Consider the following 17,724-nt stretch of genomic DNA (forward strand, 5'->3'; position numbering starts at 1 on the left):
TCTTACTGGTTGGTGGGGGATCAAATACTTATTTCCCTCTGCAGAATGCAAATAAATTCATATACTTTCCACAATGTGATTTTCCGGATTTAATTTGTGATGTGCTATCTCTCACTGTTACCAATAACCTACCCTTCAATTATGGGCTGCTCATGTCTTTGTCAGTGGGCAAACTTACAAAATCAGCAAGGGATCAAATACTTATTTCCCCCACTGTATATATATATATTTTTTTTTTTTTTTTTAATTAATTAAAAAAATTTTTTACTGCAGTTAGAAACATAGAAACATGATGGCAGATAAAGGCCATATGACCCATCCAGTCTGCTGGACTCCACAACCTCCACCGGGAGGCCATTCTATGCCTCCACTACCCTTTCTGTGAAATAGTACTTCCTTAAATTACTCCTAAGCCTATTCCCTCTTAACTTCGTCATATGCCTCCTCATTCTAGAGCTCTCCTTTAGTTGAAAAAGGCTCTCTTCCTGTACATAAATGCCCTTGAGATATTTAAACGTCTCTATCATCTCTCCTCTTTCCCTCCTCTCTTCCAGCGTATACATGGTGAGGTTCATAAGCCTGTCCCTATATTTTTTATGTTCAAAACCGCTTACTAATTTTGGAGCAACCGTCTGGACCAACTCCATCCTGTTTATATCTTTCCATAGGTGTGGTGTCCAGAACTGCATGCAGTACTCCAAATGGGGCCTCACCAGAGACTTATACAATGGCACTATCGCCTCCTTTTTCCTCCTGGTCATGCCTCTCTTTATTCACCCAAGCATCCTTCTGGCTTTGACCGTCACTTTTTCTATCTGTTTGGAAGCTTTAAGGTCATCAGACACAATTACCCCCAAGTCCCGCTCTTCCTTCGTACACTGAAGCACTTCACCCCCTATACTGTACCATTCCCTCGGATTCTTGCGACCCAAGTGCATGACCCTGCATTTTTTGGGATTAAACCTTAGTTGCTAAATATCGGTCCATTCCACCAGCTTCGCTAGGTCCTTCCTCATGTTATTAACGCCCTCTAGGGTGTCCACCCTGTTGCAGAATTTGGTATCATCTGCAAAAAGACAAACCTTACCAGACAGCCCTTCTGCAATATCGCTCACAGAGACGTTAAAAAGAGCCAACCCTAGGACCGATCCCTGCAGTACTCCACTAGCAACATCCTTTTCTTCAGAGCGAGCTCCATTTACCACTACCCTCTGTTTCCTTCTATTCAACCAATTTTTAACCCGGTCAGTTACTCTAGGTCCCATACCGAGGGCACTCAATTTATTTATCAGTCACCTGTGTGGAACCGTGTCAAAGTCTTTGCTGAAATCCAAGTATACCAGATCAAGCGCCCCTCCCACATCCAACTGTTTGGTCACCCAGTCGAAGAAGACAGTCAGATTCGTCTGACACAACCTTCCACTAGTGAAGCCATGCTGCCTTGGGCCCCGCATTCCATTTAGTTCAAGAAATCTCACAATCCTCCTCTTTTGAAGTGTTTCCATTAGCTTACTAACCACCAGTGGCGTACCAAGGGGGTTACTTCCTGTTCCGGGGCAGAGGGAGCATGAAAACGAAGAGCCGGCAGGCGCGCGGCACCCCCCCCCCCCCCCAGCAGCATGCACCCGGGGGGGTTCTTTCGCCGGGGGGGCGTCGCGCTGTTCCGAGGGGGCGCTGCACCCGGGGGACGGGGCGCATCGGCGATCCGCCCCGGGTGTCAGCCCCCCTAGGAACGCCACTGCTAACCACCAAGGTCAGACTGACAGGTCTGTAATTTCCAACCTACTCCTTACTTCCACTCTTGTGCAAAGGAACCACATCCGCCCTTCTCCAGTCCACCGGGACCACTCCAGTTTCTAAGGAAGCATTGAAGAGGTCCGTAAGCGGAGCCGACAGAACTTCTCCAAGTTCCTTAAGCACCCTCGGGTGTATCCCATCAGGCCCCATCGCTCTGTCTATTTTTAGTTTGGCAAGCCCCTCACGAACACAGTCCTCCATTAACGGGTCTTGGTCTACCATACCTCCATCCCCTTTAGCCTTTGTTTTCAGCAGTCCTACCCCCGGTTTTTCATTCGTGAACACAGAGCTAAAATAATTGTTAAGCAGTTCAGTTTTAATCTTATCATCTTCCACATATTTCTCTCCCTCAGCTTTGAGCCTCACAATGCTATTATGGCACTTCCTCTTGTCACATACATATCTGAAAAAGGTCTTGTCCCCCAATTTTACCATAGCTATCTTTTCCTCCATTTGCCGCTTCGCTTTCCTAATAGCTTTTCCAGCTTCTCTTTGCTTATTCAGGTATTCTCTCCTGTCTTCATTTTTCTGAGTCGTCTTATAACGTGTGAAGGCTAGCCTCCTTACCCTTATCTTTTCAGCTACTACATTCGAGTACCAGAGCAGCCTTCTTTTCCTCTTACTTTTATGTAATTTTCTAACATAAAGGTTAGTTGTCTTTAATATAGCTCCTTTCAGTCTTGTCCATTGCTGTTCTACATCCTTCAGCTGTTCCCATCCTACTAACTGATCCTTGAGAAATTCCCCCATCTCGGCAAAGTTAGTTCCTTTGAAATCCAGGACCTTCAATCTTGAATGAGCACTCTCTTCTGTCTTAATATTGAACTACACCATTCGATGATCACTAGATGCCAAATGGTCTGCCAAGTTATTATCTTGCACACTAGTTTATATGGTAAATAGAGTGCTCCAAATAAATGCTTTTCATACAAATATTTAGCAGGAATTTCAGTTTGTAAATTTGGGATGAGAAGCTCCTTAGGAATTAGCTTATCTATGGAGTGATGGCATCAGCCGTCACTCTGAATGTGGTGCAAAGTCAGCCACTATAAAAGCACCATGGTTTTTAGTTGTTTCCATTAGCTGTGGTCCATGTGTGTGGAAGCTATTTTGCTTGAAGGTAAAACATGGTCTTTCATTATTTACATTTTTATATTCTGACTTGGATGCTGTGAGCTTTGCAGAGGGATGCAGACTGCCAAGCTCTGACAATCCTCAGTGGCCCTCACTGGTTCACATTCAAATAACCAAACTTGAGTTTTTGTTTTCAGTTTTGGCTTCATCCAAAATCAGATGATGAGTTTCGGCAGCAGTTTCAGTTTTGGCCTAAAGCTTTCAGACAGTTTCAGTGGCAGTTTTTGTTTCAGCCGAAACTGAAAAAAGCAGTTTCGGTCGGCCTCTTCTTGTAATATTGCATACTTTTCTTTAATTGTACTTTAGCAATTGAATAATAAAGTGGGGGGAAAAAAGAAAGAGGGAAGAGACAAGGTTGTGCTTTATCCTGGTTCTTTGCACTGGTTCTGGAAACTTCAGTTGAGACACTCTGAAGAAGTTTAAATAGAGAGGAAGCATGTTTGCATAAGGCCACTTGTAAGACCTTCATGTTTGCTGATCTTTTGTTTGCCATCACAAAACTGACATTACTCCACCAAGGAGAGTTGACAGACTATAGAAGAATTTGAGCTTCAAGGCAAAGGTTGAGATATCAGAGACCTTGAACATTAAAACACTTCAGAACAAAGTTCACAGTTGATTGGGTTAAGAATTATTTGAAATATTTCAGATTACGACTACCTAATGATAAGAGAATGCTTTGTGAGGCAAACCATCCAGATCCGGTGGAAAAAAAACAACAAGAAATAATGATTGATATGGCTGGTCTGCCCATGGTACTGAAATGAATATCCTTCTAATGAAAGAGGTTAGACCCTCAGGGGGAGGAATCCTGGTTTCGGCCTAACCCCTGGTAAGCCTTTTCTTGGCTGGGAGGTACGTGGTGAAGGTGCCCAGCGTTCCCACCAGCTGCCTTCCATGTGCTCTGGAGAACTTGCAGCCCATCTGCTGCATATCCTCACAGCCTTCTCTGGGGTGACTCCCAGGTCCAGTCCTCCCTATTCCTTGCCAAACAGGACTACTACACCCAATTGACCAATTCTCTCAGCTCCAACCCTCGTCGTCTCTTCGCCACCCTTAACTCCCTCCTCAAAGTGCCCTCCGCTCCCACCCCCCACCCCCACTCTCTCCTCAATCACTGGCTGACTACTTCCGCAACAAGGTGCAAAAGATCAACCTTGAGTTCACTACCAAGCCACCTCCTTCTCTTCACCCTTCAACCCTCTCCCTCAACCAACCAACCCTGGCCTCTTTCTCCTCCTTTCCTGATATCACCGAGGAAACCGCCCGCCTTCTTTCCTCCTCGAAATGCACCACTTGTTCCTCTGATCCCATCCCCACCAACTTACTTAACACCATCTCTCATACTGTCACCCCCTCCATCTGTCATATCCTCAACCTCTCTCTCTCCACTGCAACTGTCCCTGACACCTTCAAGCACGCCATAGTCACACCTCTCCTCAAAAAACCATCACTTGACCCTACCTGTCCCTCCAACTACCGCCCCATCTCCCTCCTACCCTTCCTCTACAAAATACTTGAGCCCGCCGTTCACAGCCGCTGCCTTGATTTTCTCTCCTCTCAGGCCATCCTCGATCCGCTTCAATCCAGTTTTCGCCCTCTACACTCAACAGAAACAGCACTCTCTAAAGTCTGTAATGACCTGTTCCTTGACAAATCCAGAGGCCACTACTCCATCCTCATCCTCCTCGATCTATCCGCCGCTTTTGACACTGTCAATCATGATTTACTTCTTGCCACACTGTCCTCATTTGGGTTCCAGGGCTCTGTCCTCTCCTGGTTCTCCTCCTTTCTCTCCCACCGCACCTTCAGAATACACTCTCATGGATCTTCCTCCACCCCCATCCCGTTCTCTGTTGGAGTTCCCCAGGGATCTGTCCTTGGACCCTTTCTTTTTTCAATCTACACCTCTTCCCTGGGCTCACTGATCTCATCTCATGGTTTCCAGTATCATCTTTATGCTGATGACACCCAGCTTTATCTCTCCACACCAGACATCACCGCGGAGACCCAGGCCAAGGTATCGGCCTGCTTATCCAACATTGCTGCATGGATGTCCAACCGCCACCTGAAACTGAACATGGCCAAGACCGAGTTTATCGTCTTTTTCACCAAAACCCACTTCTCCTCTTCCACCGCTCTCGATCTCAGTTGATAACACCCTCATCCTCCCCGTCTCATCCGCCCGCAACCTCGGAGTCATCTTCAACTCCTCCCTCTCCTTCTCTGCGCATATCCAGCAGACAGCCAAGAACTGTCGCTTCTTCCTCTTTAACATCAGCAAAATTTGCCCTTTCCTCTCTGAACACACCACCCAAACTCTCTTCCACGCTCTCATTACCTCTCGCCTTGACTACTGCAACCTACTCCTCACTGGCCTCCCACTTAACCATCTATCCCCCCTTCAATCCGTTCAGAACTCTGCTGCACGTCTTATATTCCACCTGAACCGATAAACTCATATCACCCCTCTCCTCAGGTCACATCACTGGCTTCCGATCAAATACCGCATACAGTTCAAGCTTCTCCTTCTTACCTACAGATGCACTCAGTCTGCAGCCCCTCATTACCTCTCTACCCTCATCTCCCCTTACGTTCCCGCCCGCAACCTCGGCTCACAGGACAAATCCCTCCTCTCAGTACCCTTCTCCACCACTGCCAACTCCAGGCTCCGCCCATTCTGCCTCGCCTCACCCTACGCTTGGAATAAACTTCCTGAGCCCTTACGCCAAGCCCCCTCCCTACCCATCTTCAAATCCTTGCTCAAAGCCCACCTCTTCAATGTTGCTTTTGGCACCTAACCTTTATACCTTTCAGGAAATCTAGACTGCCCCAATTTGACTGCCCCTACTTGACTGACTGTACATTTGTCCTTTAGATTGTAAGCTCTTTGAGCAGGGACTGTCCTTCTATGTTAAATTGTACAGCGCTGCGTAACCCTAGTAGCGTTTTAGAAATGTTAAATAGTAGTAGTAGTCCACCCTGATCATCCCAGGGTCTTTGCTCCAGATGCCGCTTGCTGAAGCATTTTTTGTATACACTTTGCATTTTCTCCCAGATAACATCACAACTAGACTACTGTAAAACAGTTTGTACCAGCTCCAACCAATTCAGAATGCTGCAGCATGAATGATAGAAGGCTGCAAGTGGGGTGACCACATCACACCCTTCCTGCAAAAACTACACTGGCTACCAGTACCTTACAGGGCTAAATTTAAAACTCTATGTTTGATTTTCAAGGACCTCAGACAAAATGGGCCAGAGTACTTAAAGAAAAAGTTAGCCCTTTACATACCTTTGAGACCTCTAAGGTCCTCTCAAGGATCATCACTATCTGTACTTTTGTTAAAAGAAATTGTATGATGTGATACCCACCGGTGAGCCTTCTCAGGAGTAGCCACCCACACTCTGGAATTTATTCACAGATTGACTACGTGTAACTCAAGACTACCTCTATTTCAAAAAGCAGGTGAAAGCCTGGCTTTTCTCCCAAGCCTTCAGTATATAGGGTGATTGACTATACACTCATTCTGCATTTGGACTAGCTTGCAACACACACTGTAACTTAGATCAGTTCCTTGTCTCTTGCTTAACTATACAACAAACTTGCCTTGAGTTTAGCTAACCATCAAATGATCCCAACTGACTCTGTACTATGCATCTTGTTTCCATCAGTCCCTCTGCTATAGGGTAAACTGTATTGTAGAAAATCTTTAGCATTATATATATGTTAGTGGAATGTTCTAATACATGCTTATTAGGTGTATCATTAGTATTATGCTAACATTGTATTTTATCTCTGGTATTTGAATTCCAGTGCTGTTAAATGTGTATATTTTTGTTATTGTTTCATGGTAGTTCTATTATTAGGTTTCCATTTACTGTTTGTATTTAGTTTATTCTTGATTATTTCACTATGGTTATGCTAACATGGTAACATAGTAGATGACGGCAGAAAAAGACCTGCACGGTCCATCCAGTCTGCTGAGGAGGAAGGAGGTGTTTTAGAGAGCTCTGCTGACTTCCAGTGGAAAGGGAGTGAGACCTAGCTCCCTCCCCAAAGATGAGGAGGGTCCCTGGGGAGAAGGCCTCAGGAAAGTCCCAGGCTATGGGGCCTCCTGGGGCCCGGGACCAGAAGGCCGAAAGGAGTGGCTCTCTCCCTGGTTTGACTACCGGGAGAAGGGAAAGGAGTCCAGTGGACCGAAGGGAGAAGCAGCCCAGTGGAGGCCACCAGAGCATTTCCCCCTCCATGGCCCAGCTTGCGGAAGGTAAGCGAGAAGACAGTGGAGGGGGGAGGAAGATAGTACAGGCCCCAGAAGGGCGCTTCCAAGGAAGGGAGAAGGAAGAGGCGATGGAAGTTTGCCAGAAGCCTTTGCTGGAGGCAGCTGAGAGTGAGAGTGAGGAGAGTGGATCGTCAGATGAGGAGTTCCTTGAAGTGAGCTATGACCCTGATGATCCAGCAAGTAGTGTGGTAAATATTGTAAGACGAATTAAGCTGGTGGAAAAAGAAGTAGTGGAGCTAGGAAAACGTCTGAAAATGGCAAGAACTATGTGTAAATTTGCCCCAGCGGAGCACAGACAAATGTATGTTAAAGAGGAAGCCCGGATATCAAAGTTGTTGGGGAAAAAAGAACACTTGTTGAACTGTTTAAAAAAGGGCTCTGTGAATCCTTTGAGGGAGCTCTATGTTAACCGAGAAAGGATGGCTTCAATACCACAGTCTGGGGGTTCAGGAACACTACAGTTGCAGCAAGCTTCAGTGTCTTCAGCAGCATTAGACTCAAAAGAGTTGTCTGGGTTCAGAGGTGACCCCACTTTAAAATACATGAGACAGTTGGCAACACAGTCCAGAGCACTTACCCAGCAGCCAGAGGATAAGGAGGCAGCGGCAGGACATGGCTCTGAGGTGGGGGCTGGAGTAGAGATCCTACCTGTGGAGGGGAGGACAGAACTCAGTAACTTTTCAAAACTCCAGATAATGGAGGCAGCAGAGGGAGACGCAGGTAGCAGCCTGTTTTCTACAGAGGTGGTGGTCGAAGTCTCAGAGGGCTTACCTGCAGTTGTGCAAACAGCAGAGACAGTTGCCGTGAAGGAGGCCCTGTTGGAAAAGGGTCAGCAGAGGCAGACTCCGGTATTTTTGGCCGGGTCTGCAATGACTGAAGTGGAAACCGAAGCAGCATGGCATCTGGAGAAGCCCCGCCCACGAAGTCCGGGAGCAGGGGAGGTCTTCCCTGAGCATGGAGTAGCTGGCGGTTTACAGGAGAGGGGTCGGAGAGAGAGGAATAGGAGCGGGCAGCAGCTGGGAGCTCATTTGACCAGCTGTCCATTACAAGAGGTGAATCGGGGGGTGCTAACAGCCAGCCTGTGGCGGAATCAGGAACAGACAAGCCATGCCCCCGGGAAGCGCCAGCCATTGGGAGAACGCAGGAGGGACTGCACCAGAAGCAAGGGGGAAGTAACCCGATTGTTGAGAGACTTTCGTTGACTACAGAAGTGGACATGGCAAGTCTAACAGATGTGCAGCGGGTGGTGGAGCAGACCTGCCAGCAGGACGGCTGGGAGCGAGGAGCCAAGGGGAGCGGCGGAGTTCCGGAGGCTTCGCCCCTGGTGCCGGAGGTTGGAGGGAGTTCGGGGGCAGAGCGAGCAGGGAGTCTGGTATCGCCAGCTGCAGACCTGACTGGGCAGGTGCCAGAGTATCGCCAGGAGACAGAGGAGAGGAGGCGATTAGCCCAGAGGCTGGAGCCTGCAGTGGCAGGGACGAGCAGGGACGTTCCAGGAAGTGGTGATGGGCAGGACAATCAGTTGGAGGCAGCCCAAGCCGCAGAACTGACTATGGACGTTGCTGGATGTTTGTCTGAGAGGGAAGGGGACGGGGGACAACGGGAGGGGGAGGGGGCGGTGGATATTGAGGAAGGGAGAGGGATGAGGGGAGGGGCAAAGGGACAGAAGGGGGGGGAGGCAGAGGGAAGGGCTGGAACAAGTGTGGAGGGGGGGCGGTGGGGGCTGGGGTCCAAGTCCTTTGCGGCAGTAGTCCAGGGAGGGGGAAGGAGGGAGGGGGGGAGATCGGGTGGTTTTGAGGGCCCAGGGAGGGGTTGGGGGGGAGCGGGGACAGGGGGTGGACAGCTGCCTAAGCGGCGAAATGTGGTACAGCTCAAATGGATAGGGGAGGGGGCAATGCCCTCCAGGGATCGGGTCTTGAGGCTGGTGATGGGGATGGGGTTTATACCCGAGGACTTTTACTCGTGTATACACCCCATCAACATCCCAGAATATGACTTGAGCTTCATGACCCAGAGGGGGATGGAAATATTCTGGGAAAGGTACGAGGGGGTGAGGGGAAAGGGGGAGTGGCGGGACCTCAGGGCCATTCCAGTCAGCAAGCCGGACCTGGTGCAGATCACCCTGCTCGTGAGAAATGAGTCTATCTCTGGGGCAGATTTAGCCTACTGGCTACAGAGGTACGCGGAGCTGAGATCCCCACTTACAAAGTTACCGGATCCAAGCAGGGTTTGGGCAGGAGGTTGGGGAGCCCTGGTCAAATTGAGACAGGAGAGCCATGTGGTCCAGCACATTCCTTCGGCTGCCTTTATCGGTCGTGACAGGATACTGTGCTTTTACAAGGGGCAGCCGCGGCAGTGCTTCAGATGTGGTTCGTTTAGGCACTTCAGCATGTCATGCCCAGTGGTAAAGTGTGGAAGATGCGGGGATCAGCATGCCACAGAGGACTGCACCGCGATCAGGTGCAACCTCTGCGGCGGGTTAGGCCATGCATATCGGAACTGCCCTAGGGCGGCCCATAACGAGTGGGATATGTGGGGGAAGGGACGGGGAGGGGGGGTAATGGAGGAGGGGATAGGGCAGGGGGTGATAGGCAGGGAGGGGCAAGGGGGGGAGAAGGAGGGGATGCAGGAGGGGGGGCGGCAGGGGGCTGGGTCAGGAGTGGAGCAGGGGGGAGAGGGGGAGTGGGTACAAGTGCCACAGAGGAAAGGGAAGTTTCGGAGGGGGGGGAAAGTAGGGGTGGGCAGGGAGGGGTCGCTGCAGGGGAAGAGGGGGGGGAACAGATTTCAGGTGTTGGAGGAGGAGGAGGAGGATAGGGAGGTTGGGAGGGAGGAGGAAGAACAGGGGGAAGGAGAAGAGGTGGAGTTAATGGAGGAAGAGGGGGCGGCAGGGGGGATTGGAGAGGGCAAACGGAAATATGAGGAAGCACTGGAGGAGGGTACTGGTGGTAGGAAGAAGGGCGGGAAGGCTCTGGGGGGAGGGGGAGGGGTGAGGGAGGAGGAAGAGGGAAGGGAGGGAGGGAGGGGAAAGGGGAGTAAGAGGAAAGCTGAGGGGGCCGGGCAGGTGGTGAAGGCCCAAGTGCAGGCTTGGGGGGACAGAGTGGAGCTAGAGGAGGATCTGGAGGACTTGGAGGACTTGGGGGAGGTGGAGGACTCGGAGGAGGAGGTAGGGGGCGGGGGTGAAGAGGGGAGAGGGAGGGATCAGGGGGTGGGTCCGGATAGAGCAAAGAAGAAAGGAAGGAAGAAAGGGGGAGGGGGGGTAAGGTGCAGACAGGACGGCTGCGGGGGGGGGGGGGGGGGGGGGGATTTGGCAGGGGATGATGTAGACCGCATAGCAGAGGACCTGCTTCAGGGTAAGAAGGGGGTATCCCAGGAGATAAGGAAAGAAGTTGGGAGTGAGCAGACCCGTGACTCGCAATGAGGATGGCAGGCTTAGTGTTGACATTTGCCACGCTGAATGTGGCCAGCATCGCCTCTCCGAAGAAGCAGGGTTTAGCGTATGACTGGTTCGCGAGGGTCCAAGCAGATTGCTTCCTGCTCCAGGAGACTCGGCTGCGGTCCATTGAGGTGATCAGGCGGGCAAGGCGGGCCTGGAAGTGGGGTCCCTCGGTGTGGGGGTTGGCGGGGGAGAGGTATGGTGGGGTGGGGATCTTATTTAAGTCCCACCGGGTGAATATTCAGCGAGTGGTGGAGCTGGGGGTGGGGAGATGTCTTGTTGTGGATGCGATTTGGGAGGATAGAGCACTGAGGGTGGTGAATGTGTACGGGCCCCAAAGCAAGAAGGAAAGGGTGCTCCTCTTTGGGAAGATCAAGCCCTACCTATACACTTCACGCCAAGTAGTCTGGGGGGGAGATTTTAACACCATATTGCGGAAAAAGGATAGTGGGGGACGATCGGTACAGGTGGGCTATGACGGGGTGAGGCTGGCAGGGATCATGCGGGAGGCGGAGCTGGTAGACGCGCATGTGGCCTTCTGTGAGGAACAGGAGGGGTTCACGTTCTTTCGAGGGCAGTGTAAAAGTAGAATCGATAGATTCCTGGTAAAGAAGGGGGTTTGTCTGGGGGGTCCACGAACCGTGGACGTGGACTTTTCAGACCACCACATGGTCCTCCTTCAGTTTGGGGGGGGGGCGGCAGCGCAGAGGCCAGGGAGGGGGTTATGGCGACTAAATTTAAAGTGGTTAGGTAGCGAGCAGGTGCGGGAGGAGTACCGCCGGTTTTTGGAAGATCAGGTGTCAGTGCAGGGGGCATTTCAGTCATTGGGGGAGTGGTGGGATACAGTGAAAAGACGAACGCGGGGATTCTTTCTCAGACAGGCGAGAAGGGAGGGGAGGGAAAGGACAAAGTTGGGCATGGCAATAAAGAAAAAGAGGGACACATTGATTTCACAAGGGGGGAGGGAGGAAGAAATACATGATCTCCAAGCACTCCTGGAGCAGGTACAGTACAACCGCTACACCTCCTTGGTGTATGAGCGGGACTTCGGGAAAATGTGTAGCCCGGACCCCTTCGCATGCTGCCGGGAGCGGAGGGCGCGCAGGGTGATGGAGGGGGTGCGGGATGCACAGGGGGTCCTGCAGGACACCAAGGAGGGGATTCTGGGGGCAGTGAGGGACCACTTTGCGGCGTTCCTTTCAGCCCAGCAGATTGATATGGAGCAGATGGAGTGTTATGTGGAAGGAACCCCGGGGATAGGTCACGGGGGACCCCAGCTTCAGGCCCTCTTGAACCCGTGGACAGAACAGGAGGTGGAGGAAGCCATCGGGGCGCTCCACAGGAAGACCTCGCCGGGGCCGGATGGGCTAACAACTGAGTTCTACCAGGCCTTTAAGGAGCAGCTGGTGCCGATCCTGGTGAGGGTATGGGGGGCAGCCCAGTTGGAGGGTTCCTTGCCTAGTTCCTTGACAGAGGCGGCTCTTATCCTACTAAGTAAGGGGAAGGACCCGGCGATGCTGGCCAACTGGCGGCCTATAGCACTGCTTAATACGGATCGAAAAATCTTTGCGCGAATGCTATTCCAGAGAATGAGGCAGGTGTCTGGGGATTTGCTAGCAGCCTCGCAAGCATGTGGGGTTAAAGGGAGAGGGGTCTTGGAAGCTGCAGCGTGGGTGCGGGAGGGGGTAGAACGCAGTAGAGTGGGAGGGCATGGTAGGCTGTTGGTAACACTCGACCAGGAAAAAGCGTTTGATAGAGTGCAGTGGGGTGTCCTATGGAGCATTCTGGAGCGCTATGGGTTTCCGAAGGGTTGGATAGAGCAATTACAGCTACTCTATCGGCATGCGGGGTGTTTTCCCCTGGTTAACGGGTGGAGAGGGCAGGGGTTTGAGGTAGGGGCAGGGGTCCGACAGGGGTGCCCACTCAGCCCGCTGTTGTATGCATACGCCATCGACCCTTTTATAAGACGGCTGGAGAAGGGGGGGGTGGAGGGGCTGGAAGGGGTGGAGGTGGGGGACAATAACCAGTTAAGGGTCGTGGCGTATGCAGATGACGTTACAGTGTGGGTAGCGGACCAGAGGGAGGGAGGTAGATTGCAGAACCTGATCCAGGAATACTCGCAGGCAACAGCGTCGCAGGTCAATTTTCAAAAGTCCAATAGCCTGTGGGTTGGGGATCAGGGGCTGCAATTTGAGTTGGGAGGTAGGTTTCCTACAGCTGTGGAACGTATACGGGTCTTGGGAATATACTTCGAGAAGGGGGATTATAGGCTCTACAACTGGGATAGGTGTCTCCAAGAAGTGAAGGGGAGGGTGGATAGATGGAAGGGGTGGAAAATGACCATGGGGGAGCGGGTACAGCTCATCAAGGCACACTTAGTTCCTTTGTTTCTGTTCGTCAGTTACATCTGCCTGCTGCCGGAGAGCCGGTACACGGCCTTGTATGGGGTGTTCTTCCGGCTGCTCTGGGGCAACAGGACGAATCCGGTAAAACGGAATGTTACCTATCTGCCTAGGAGGGAGGGGGGGGTGGGCATGATAAACCCAGTCCTGTTTTTCAGCGCTTTGTTCCTGCAGTTCAATCTGGGGAGGGCGGTAGGGCGTGAGCCACCGGGGTGGGCTAGGAGTGTCCTGCAGTGGTGGCCGAGATATTGGGACCTATGGCGGGAGGGGGGGAGGGTAGTGGCACTGCGAAGGGGGGCTCCGGGGGGGGGTGAGTTATTGCAAGACCCTAGTGAAATTGGTGAGGGTGTGGGGGCTGACGGTGGGGGAGGTGAAGGCAGGACAACGGGGGGTCTGGATGGACAGAGTACGGGCGCAGGTGTTCTCAGCTCCTCTGGCGCTGAGGGACGCGCCGGCCCCACGGATGCAGCAGGGGTTACGGTTGATTGCTTCGAACCGCATCCCGGTGAAGTATAAAGACCTGGCGTGGCTGTCCTTTCACGGTAGACTGTACGTCCGAGGAAATTTGAAATATCGCAATGTGCGGGATAGAGGGTGCCCACGGGAGGAATGTGCTGGAACTGAAGAGACGATGGAGCATTTCCTGGTGAGGTGCCCATTTACAGTCCAGGTCTCTGACCGGGTTTCCTCGTTGCTGCAGATCCCCAGTTTCCGCAACTACAGCTATGCGGACTGGGTGTATGGCCCAGAGGGTGGAGAGGGACGCGGGGATCCGGTAACACGCTTTCTGATTTCGGTGATATTGCGGTACTGCCTCTGGATGGCGCGCTGCAGGGTGTCCCTGTACCAGGAGGTCCGGCCGGCGGAGGTAGTCAGCTGGGATGTGGTAAGGGCGGTGCAGGAAGCGGCGAAGTGGGAAAGGGTGGAAAAAGGGGTGGGGGTGGCTTCGAGGTGGTGGAGACACGTGAGGCTTAAGCCGCCATGAGGGGACATGCTTCCCAGGGGATTGTGTGCCAGTTGTCTGAAGGGGTTGTGGGGGGTCGGGGGGGGGTGGTTGATCCATTGTATTATTGAGGAGGGGGTGTACATAGATAGGCAGACCATGTCTAGCTAGGAGCCTGGGGTTTGATTTGCATGTCCGGTTTTTTTCTTTGGTCTTTCTAATAAACAGTTTCCACTGTACTATTGAGGAGGGGGAGGGGGTGTACATAGATAGGAGGACCGTGTATAGCTAGGGGCTTGTTTTTGATTTGTATGTTATTTGTTTTTAGTTTTTTCCAATAAAAAGAGTTTTCCAGTCTGCCCAACAAGATAAACTCATATGTGCTACTTTTTGTGTATACCCTACTTTGATTTGTACCTGTCCTCTTCAGAGCACAGACCGTATAAGTCTGCCCAGCACTATCCCCGCCTCCCAACCACCAGCCCCGCCTCCCACCACCGGCTCTGGCACAGACCGTATAAGTCTGCCCAGCACTATCCCCGCCTCCCAACCACCAGCCCCGCCTCCCACCACTGGCTCTGGCACAGACCGTATAAGTCTGCCCAGCACTATCCCCGCCTCCCAACCACCAGCCCCGCCTCCCACCACTGGCTCTGGCACAGACCGTATAAGTCTGCCCAGCACTGTTCCTGTACTAAAAGTTCTGAAACTAACGTCGAAGCCCCAGCCCCTCCATATCTATTCAGTCACAATCAGGTCACAGACCGTAGAAGTCCACCCTGCACAGATTTTATTCTCTGAATACCGGCATCGACACTTAATCTCTGCTAAGATTCCATAGATCCATTCCTTCTAAACAGGATTCCTTTGTTAACAAAATTGTAAGTTTTATACTAAACTATACCTGCTGTACACCACCTTGGGTGAATCTCTTCATAAAGGTGATTAATAAATCCCAATAAATAAATACATTGGTTGCCAGCTGCAGCAGCACGATAGGCTGCCTTCAGCCAGCTGCTGGGTCTTTCCTCTGCCATGTCCTTCCTCCTCTGATGCAATTTCCTGTGGTCAGGACAGGGCAGAGGGAAGATCCAGGGCTGATCAAAGGCAGCCTGCCATGCTGTTACTGCTACCAGCAACTGACATAGACTTTACGGGACCATGAAGGAGGGAGAGAAGTGAGGGTACACTGCCGGACTAGCAGGAAAGGGGACAGACTACTACTACTACTACTTAACATTTCTAGAGCGCTACTAGGGTTACGCAGCGCTGTACAATTTAACAAAGAGAGACAGTCCCTGCTCAAAGAGCTTACAATCTAATAGACAAGTGAACGGTCGGTCCGATAGGGGCAGTCAAATTGGGGCAGTCTGGATTCACTGAACGGTAAGGGTTAGGTGCCGAACGCAGCATTGAAGAGGTGGGCTTTAAGCAAAGACTTGAAGATGGGCAGGGAGGGGGCTTGGCGTAAGGGTTCAGGAAGGTTGTTCCAAGCATAGGGTGAGGCGAGGCAGAATGAGCGGAGCCTGGAGTTGGCGGTGGTGGAGAAGGGTACTGAGAGGAGGGATTTATCCTGTGAACGGAGGTTACGGGCGGGAACGTAAGGGGAGATGAGGGTAGAGAGGTAGTGAGGGGCAGCAGACTGAGTGCATTTGTAGGTAAGAAGGAGAAGCTTGAATTGAATGCGGTATCTGATCGGAAGCCAGTGAAGTGACCTGAGGAGAGGGGTGATATGAGTATATCGGTTCTGGCGGAATATGAGACGTGCAGCAGAGTTCTGAACAGACTGAAGGGGGGATAGATGGCTAAGTGGGAGGCCGGTGAGGAGTAAGTTGCAGTAGTCCAGGCGAGAGGTAATGAGAGCGTGGACGAGAGTTCGGGTGGTGTGTTCAGAGAGGAAAGGGCGAATTTTGCTGATGTTAAAGAGGAAGAAGCGACAGGTCTTGGCTATCTGCTGGATATGCGCAGAGAAGGAAAGAGAGGAGTCAAAGATGACTCCGAGGTTGCGGGCAGATGAGACGGGGAGGATGAGGGTGTTATCAACTGAGATAGAAAGTGGAGGAAGAGGAGAAGTGGGTTTTGGTGGAAAGACGATAAGCTCGGTCTTGGACATGTTCAGTTTCAGGTGGCGGTTGGACATCCAGGCAGCAATGTCGGATAAGCAGGCCGATACCTTTGCCTGGGTCTCCGCGGTGATGTCTGGTGTGGAGAGATACAGTTGGGTGTCATCAGCATAGAGATGATACTGGAAACCATGAGATGAGATCAGGGAGCCCAGGGAAGAGGTGTAGATTGAGAAGAGAAGGGGTCCAAGGACCGATCCCTGGGGAACACCAACAGATAAGGGGATGGGGGTGGAGGAAGATCCATGAGAGTGAACTTTGAAGGTGCGGTGGGAGAGATAGGAGGAGAACCAGGAGAGGACAGAGCCCTGGAACCCAAATGAGGACAGTGTGGCAAGAAGTAAGTCATGATTGACAGTGTCAAAAGCGGCGGATAGATCCAGGAGGATGAGGATGGAGTAGTGGCCTCTGGATTTGGCAAGGAACAGGTCATTACAGACTTTAGAAAGTGCTGTTTCTGTCGAGTGAAGAGGGCGAAAACCGGATTGAAGCGGATCAAGGATGGCATGAGAGGAGAGAAAATCAAGGCAGCGGCTGTGGACTGCGCGCTCAAGTGTCTTGGAGAGGAAGGGTAGGAGGGAGATGGGGCGGTAGTTGGAGGGACAGGTAGGGTCTAGTGATGGTTTTTTGAGGAGTGGCGTGACTACAGCATGCTTGAAGGTGTCGGGGACAGTTGCAGTGGAGAGAGAGAGGTTGAGGATATGACAGATGGAGGGGGTGATAGTAGGAGAGATGGTGTTAAGTAAGTTGGTGGGGATGGGATCAGAGGAACAAGTGGTGCATTTTGAGGAGGAAAGAAGGCGGGCGGTTTCCTCCTCGGAGATATCAGGAAAGGAGGAGAAGGAGGTCTGGGTTGGTTGGTTGAGGGAGAGGGTTGAAGGGTGAAGAGGAGGAGGTGGCTTGGTAGTGAACTCAAGGTTGATCTTTTGCACCTTGTCGCGGAAGTAGTCAGCCAGTGATTGAGGAGAGAGTGACGGGGGGGTGGGAGCGGAGGGCACTTTGAGGAGGGAGTTAAGGGTGGCGAAGAGACGACGAGGGTTAGAGCTGAGAGAATTAGTCAATTGGGTGTAATAGTCCTGTTTGGCAAGGAATAGTGAGGACTGGAAGGAGGATAGCATGAATTTGTAGTGAAGGAAATCTGAATGGGTGCGAGATTTCCTCCAGAGGCGTTCAGCAGATCGGGCGCAGGAGCGAAGGTAACGGATGCAAGGGGTCAGCCAGGGCTGGGGATTAGTACGCCTTGTGGGACGGGAGGTGGATGGTGCAAGGGTGTCCAGAGCAGAGGAGAGAGTGGCATTGTAAGCGGAGACAGCCTCGTCAACAGACTCGGAGGACATGATGGAGGGGAGGAGATTAGAAATACTAGATGATAAGGTGGGAGGGTCAATAATCTGGAGATTCCTGGAAGTAGTGGTTAATGTTGGGCGGGGCTGAGGGGGAGGGTGAAGAAGTGTGAAGGTGATCAGGTGATGATCAGAGACAGGAAGAGCTGAGGTGTGGAAATTGGAGGGTGAGCCGGAAGAGGAGAGGACGAGGTCAAGGCAATGGCCATCACGGTGAGTAGGGGTGGTGGAACAAAGCTGGAGGTTGAAGGAGGATGTTAGAGTGAGGA

The sequence above is a fragment of the Microcaecilia unicolor genome, chromosome 1, assembly GCF_901765095.1.
Source record: "Microcaecilia unicolor chromosome 1, aMicUni1.1, whole genome shotgun sequence".
NCBI classification, from domain to species: domain Eukaryota; kingdom Metazoa; phylum Chordata; class Amphibia; order Gymnophiona; family Siphonopidae; genus Microcaecilia; species Microcaecilia unicolor.